At 36.6% G+C, this 6428-nt stretch overlaps 4 long non-coding RNA genes across 4 annotated transcripts; 3 read left to right on the top strand and 1 right to left on the bottom strand.

The window, feature by feature from the left end:
- The first annotated feature begins 1806 nt into the window (after positions 1 to 1806).
- LOC109584616 (uncharacterized) lies at positions 1807 to 2396 on the top strand. The gene is made up of 2 exons (XR_002186094.1): positions 1807 to 1996; positions 2044 to 2396. It is a non-coding gene; the product is annotated as an uncharacterized LOC109584616 (long non-coding RNA).
- LOC109584595 (uncharacterized) lies at positions 1894 to 3675 on the bottom strand. The gene is made up of 3 exons (XR_002186082.1): positions 3504 to 3675; positions 3372 to 3454; positions 1894 to 2144 (listed from the first exon to the last, which is right to left on the bottom strand). It is a non-coding gene; the product is annotated as an uncharacterized LOC109584595 (long non-coding RNA).
- Positions 2404 to 2988, top strand: LOC109584646 (uncharacterized). Its single transcript, XR_002186120.1, has 5 exons — positions 2404 to 2488; positions 2540 to 2554; positions 2602 to 2631; positions 2677 to 2703; positions 2760 to 2988. It is a non-coding gene; the product is annotated as an uncharacterized LOC109584646 (long non-coding RNA).
- Positions 3159 to 3365, top strand: LOC109584686 (uncharacterized). The gene is made up of 2 exons (XR_002186134.1): positions 3159 to 3226; positions 3277 to 3365. It is a non-coding gene; the product is annotated as an uncharacterized LOC109584686 (long non-coding RNA).
- Positions 3676 to 6428: the final 2753 nt, after the last annotated feature.

Below are 6428 nucleotides of genomic sequence, written 5' to 3'. Positions count from 1 at the left end.
AAACCATGCTTTGACTTATGATGATATTCTCCGGGTTGTTGCTTTCATCAGAAATTACGCTGAAGTCCATGGAATCAGTCTTCCTGGAAGAATACCTGGAATGAAAAGTTACGAGAATAAGAAGTTCTTACCATGCAGTACATCTAAAAGGCAGGTATACTTAGAGTATGCGGAATCATGTGAAGGGCTTTATGTCAAAGCATGTGCTGAAACAACATTTAACACGTTGTGGCGACGCTACCTGCCTTATATTGAAAAAATGAAGCCTATGTCTGACTTGTGTGCCACTTGTAAAGAGATAAGTGGACTGATTATAAGAAGTGCTAACATGCAATCAGATGAAACGATAACTGAGGTAAGACAGTGTTGTAATAATACAAGTATTATTTAGAATTTTCAGGCAATGCAAAAGGCACTAGATCACAGAAGTCTTGTTAAAAAGGAAAGGGAGTACTATAAGGATGTATTAAAAGAGGCACAATTATTGTTAAAAGGGCTGTATACTGATGCAGCAAACAATTACAATCCCCCACTAACAAGGCCACTTGCTATGTTAAATATTGTAGCACATTATAGCTTCGATTATGCTCAACAGGTAACATTTTATGATAATTATGAAAGTTTATCTAGCTCACTTACTTTTTTAAAGGTTCACTATCCTTCAAGTCCACTACAAGCAGGTCCAATTTATTTTCTTACTCCCAGGAAATGTGGCATATTTGGTGTGTGCTGTGAAGCTATCCCCCAGCAGGTTAATTTCTTGATCGATGAATCATTCGACACTGGTAAAGGGGCAAATCCTGTCATAAGCATGGTACATTTTTATTTGAAGAATCATGGCCTCAACTCAGTCAGTATCCATTTCAATGCTGACAACTGCACAGGGCAAAATAAAAATAATACAGTTATTCAAGTAAGTATATTACATGCACAATAATGAACATTTTAAATGTAATTTTTATTTATTTTAGTACCTCTTATGGAGAGTCATGACAGGACTCAATGTGTCCATTTCAATATCTATTCTGCCAGTTGGACACACAAAATTTTCTCCAGACTGGTGCTTCGGACTATTAAAGCAAAAATTCCGTAAAGCAGAGGTGGACTCATTGGATGACTTCATTCAAGTTGTAGAACAATCATCTGCTGTGAACAAAGCCCAACCAGTAGGAAGTAGCAATGGTGAACTCATTGTAGAAACACTTGACTGGTGTAGTTACTTTGCTACATTATTCAAGAAAATAAAAGGCATCAAAGGCTTTCAAAACTTTGTTGTAAATGCGACCTCACCTGGTGTAGTTGCAGCCAGACAAGCTGTAGATGGCCCAGTCACACAATTCAATTTGCTGAAGGAGGATGCTCAAATAATAGAAGATGAACTACCTAATATATTACCACCAAAGGGTATGTCAACTGAAAGGAAATGGTACCTTTACGAAAAGATAAGACCATTTTGCAGATACGAATGTAAAGATGTAACCTGCCCACTTCCTGATGCACCTCGACTAACAGGATCATCTCGACAATCAACTCCAGGTGTAGATGATCCACCAGACCTCGCAATGGAGATTGATGTACCACATTCTCCAAGGCAATCTCTAGAACCACCTGCAACACAAAGAAAATGTGGTAATTGTGGTCAATTTGGTCATAATAGAAGAACTTGTCCATGTAATCAGTCAATGAATAACAGAAATGAGTTTGTGTAATGCACATACTATTGATCCCCTTTCAACAGGAGAGGAACTAGTTTGTCTACAACAAACAGACTATTGATCCCCTGAAACAGGAGTGGAACTAGTTTGCATGGCAAATATTCAAACTATTGATCCCCTAAAGGAGAGGAACTCGTTTGTAACACTAAGACATACAAACTATGGATCCCCTTTTTTAAAACAAAGGTGTGGAACTAGTATGTGCGTGAGACGTCAACATAAACACAAACACTCATTTTTGTTTAAAACTTACTAACTCAAAAGAGAAGGCCCGAGAGAAAGTTAGTCACGAAGTTATCATGCAGGTGATTTGTGTTTATCTGTACAGGTGAGAGGACTGATGATAAAAATGTGTGGGAGGAGAATACCGAAATAGAAGTTATTGCGTCATTCACAGCCAATCAAAGAACACCAAGTGTCACCTGTGACCTATACGATATAAAATAAGACACCTGAAACTGTAAGTTCAAAATCAAAAAGTAATGGCTGCCCCAATAGAGGATGTCCTCATTGAGGTCCATCCATCTGATGGTAAGTTGGGAATGTGTAACCCTATAGTGATAACTATAATGCCTTTTGTTTTTGGTAGATGAACTTGGTAAGTTGTTGGTACATGTATGTTTGTGTTGTACATTAATAGCAAAAAATAATTGTATTTATAGTAGAAAAAGATGAAGTAAGGGTGAAAGAGACGAAAGGAGACAGAGGAGAGAGGACAGAGGAGAAGGGGGACAGAGACAAAGAGGAGGGTGGAGATAGTCAAAAGGAGAATGGTAAGATTAAAAGGTGAAACATACAACTATACATGACATTGTTTTTAATAGAATCAAACGGCTTAAGTAAGTTTATTTACATGTGTAATTGTGTGATAATTTTTTTTGTAAAGTACCTATGAGAAGGACTATTAAGCTAAAAAGTAATTTTGCATTCAATTTTAATTAGTTCTATTTACAACAAATAGGCAAGAAGAAAGAAGGAAGGCCCTTAGGTAATTAAACAATAGTTGAATTACTTGTACTTTAATTTTACATTTCTTAACTAAAGACTTGGAACAGTTCAGGCCTGCTCTCCGAAGTAAACTTAATTTTAAGTGTAAATTAAAGGCTTTATGCATTGTAATTTAGGGCAGTTAGAACTCATTGAAGAGGGCAGGAGGGAGAGGATGGGGAGTAGTGAGGAGATGGGAGAAGAAACAGAGACAGGAGAAGAGACAGAGACAGGCGAGGAGACAGGGACAGGAGAAGAGACTGGGACAGGGACAGAGAGAGACAAAGGGAAAAAATTTAAAGTATCAAAAGAGCATTATTGAAATGAGTAATCACTAGAATTTTTCCTTTGCTTAGAAAAAGCGAAGGCAACACAGAGGAGGGTGGGGTAAAAGTGGAAAGCGTGGAAGAGGAGGGAGGGGAGGAGGCCAAGGAGGGAGGGGAGGAGTCCAAGGAGGGAGGGGAGGAGGCCAAGGAGGTAGAGGGGGAGGCCAAGGAGGAACAGGAGGAGCCCCTCGTCCAACAGTAAGGAAAGGAACATAATGAAACATGAGAATAACAATAATCTTTTATAGGATTCATCAGCAAGTGCTAAAACCATAAATTATTTTAATGTTAAATGTAGGAACCTTAATTATAGTTCTAAATAAAATCTAAATAAAAATATTACCTGTAAACTCAAGCAGAAGCGATGTCTGGATGTAAATGACACAGATGATGTTATTACAGTTCACAAAAAGGACTTTATTGGCACTAGAACACATAGCAATAACTCTACAACTTTTGTAATGAAATAACTTACTTGTATTTGATGTCTCAATGCATGGCTGGGCTTTAGATCACTCTTAAGATGTCCAAAAAGCAAGAAAAGTAAGTTAAAATGCTGTCAAGTGCTTCTTTCTTCTTTACCCGTTTATTAATTGATTTGGGTGTGGTGTACGTGGTGGGCGTGGTCACATTTACTACGTGAACGGGCGTGACATGGAAACATTGAAAATAACTTAAAATGCCTTTTTCTCTGTACTTGTATTCCAGAGCAATCGTCCAAACAGCGTCCCTAACTGCAAAGTTTTATTGCGCATTGGCACAAATGGGATATCGCTGGAAAGGAAATTTTTTTCTCTATCTGTAAGTACCAAAAACTGATTTTACCAAAATCCCGCAGATAGCCTGGTTTTCTCACATCGGGTCACATATATTAAAATAAGTATTACTAAATGTTAAAAAATGTAAATTCAATGAAAAATTTAAAAGGTATTATTACTTAAAGATTATGAACACGCTTGATATAATTCACCTAACCTGATTAAGTTTATGGTGCCCATTAATACAATACAATGACAAAGGGCTTGGAACTGAATAAAGAACATAAAGCTATCGTAATGCTGTTCCATATGGATCAATACGCCTTTGTGAGTCGCAAATACGACACTGTTGAATGCGAAATCGTTGTGAAAGTAGATGTCCCAGCAATTGGCAGTTTCCATACATAGGATATAGCTCTTGTATTCCCATAATAATAGCATCTAAATCACCATCAGATACAATCAAATAATATGACCTTACAAGTAGCTTCAATTCCGACATTTGTCTTCTAATAGTACTAACAGAGACACCAAATAAATGGGATATTTGTGGAACTATAAATGTATTTTGTAACAATTCAAGAGAACTTTCAGGAATGTCATACCTCAGACGACCAACACCATTATGTACTATTGTCACTGATAATGAGCATGATCTATAATGACCTCTTTCCAATTCCTTTATACGAGTGTAGCAATGACGGTCTCTCTTTAAGACTGAGATAGACTATTTGCAATATTGTGAGCAAACAGCTCTCAATATGCCAGCTCAACAGAGAGCATAATAAATTCAAGAATGTGATGAAGCATAGTTTGGCCATCTTCGTATTGAGACTATTCCTGGATTGTTCTTCTGATCAACTCTATACAACGACTTAGATCTGCTATTTTCAGTACAACCACACCTAGTGACACACCTCTAACTGTGGGTGGTACAATTACGTGGGTGGTTTGTTTATCATCATAATGAGTTTGGACTATCACATTATTCTGCAATAACAATAATAATTTTGACACTAATCACCTCCCATATATGAGTGCCAGTAGCACTATTGTAACAGCTTTTAGTCCTTTCCCTGCAGTATACTGCACTGACTGTTGGAATTTGACAGTGCAAGTATCTTGTCCTCTTCCATTGTTATCTGTTTGTTGATTGAAAGGCACATCAGCAGTATGATACAATTGCGATGAGTCTAAGGTGAGTGCTGATCAAAGTCAACATGGCTACAATACTGAGGTCTGAATGTCTTCTCTCTTGATGGTCCACTATGTGAGACGAGCGTACTCACCAAGTTCAGAATACATTGATCCTTTGCGTCCATTGTGTGGTCCCTTTTAAGGTTTGAATTGATTGTCACCATCAGTGGCAAGGTCATACACTGGAGCTGAGGACTCATTGCTGTGAATACTTGTTAAAATGTATTACATGTCATAGGTGTATCTTTGTACCTTATATTGGGGTTGCTAAACTACAATCAAATTTTTAAAAGTATATATGTAATATTAAAAACATTACAAATCAATTGAAAGTACACAGTATGTCTAGCTCAACATTTACACTAATAAATTCTTCAGCAATATCTTTAATAATAAGTGTATCTGCTAGTGTTGTTCTAGTTTAAATTTTCTATTTTAGTTGTAGTTCCAGTATTAGGATAATAACGCTAATAGTATTAGTTTTAGATCAAGTTCTAGCACAGTAATTTTAGTTCTAGTTTTAGTTCTAGTCTAAACAATTTAGTTCTAATTCCAGTTCTAGTACAGTAGCTTCAAAAATTTCTAGTTCCAGTTTTAGTACAGTAGGTCAGAAATTTTAGTTCTAGTTCTAATTCAAGTACATTAGCTCTAATAATTTTTAGTTCCAGTTCCAGTTCTAGTTCAGCAGCTCTAAAAATTTAGTTCTAGTTCCAGTTTCAGTACTGCAGCTTTAACAATTTTTAGTTTGAGTCCAAGTTTTGGTACATTAGCTGTGGTAATTTTAGTTCTAGTACTAGTACATGCATGGTATCTATTAGTTCTAGTTTTTAGTATGGTTGCTGTACAGAATAGTCTAGTTACGCAAGCCTACTAATATTAAAGTCAAATCTAACAAATCAAATCAATCTGCACTATTCTTCAACAAAATGTCACTTGTCATTGATACTAAACAATTTAATCCTTATTCCTACTTAGAAGTGTTTCTCGTTCTAAATTATCTTTGAGACGATTTCTTATGCCTTTTGTAGCCTCTCCTGAGTACGAAACTACACGTTCAACTGGAGCTGTTGAAGGAGGTGTACATAGAATATCACACGCTGTTCCAGAATATAATGGATATGACTTTGATGCTTGTATACAAAACTGTAGATGGTCAATCTCCGTTTCATCCTCACTATGCTTACTATTGAAATATCTCTCAATCTCTTCTTTTGACAATTGTATTGTTTCCTCTACTATGACTTCTGGCTGTGCTAATAGATTACTGACAATTCAAATGTTTGAAGTGTTTCAATGGAGGGCCTGGCTCATGAGATACAGTAAAATTTTCTTGTGACTGACTTGCTGCTGTGAGACTGCATTCACCAATTGATGGTTCTTCAGAATCCACTTGCTTAATAGCTTCTAAAAAACTTTTTGGCATGAACGATGGGATTAATACTGAG

The sequence above is a fragment of the Amphimedon queenslandica genome, unplaced genomic scaffold (assembly GCF_000090795.2).
Source record: "Amphimedon queenslandica unplaced genomic scaffold, v1.1 AMPQUscaffold_13522, whole genome shotgun sequence".
Taxonomy (NCBI): Eukaryota; Metazoa; Porifera; class Demospongiae; order Haplosclerida; family Niphatidae; genus Amphimedon; species Amphimedon queenslandica.
The sequence above is the reverse complement of the archived record's forward strand: the minus strand, read 5'-3'. Positions and strand labels throughout refer to the sequence as shown.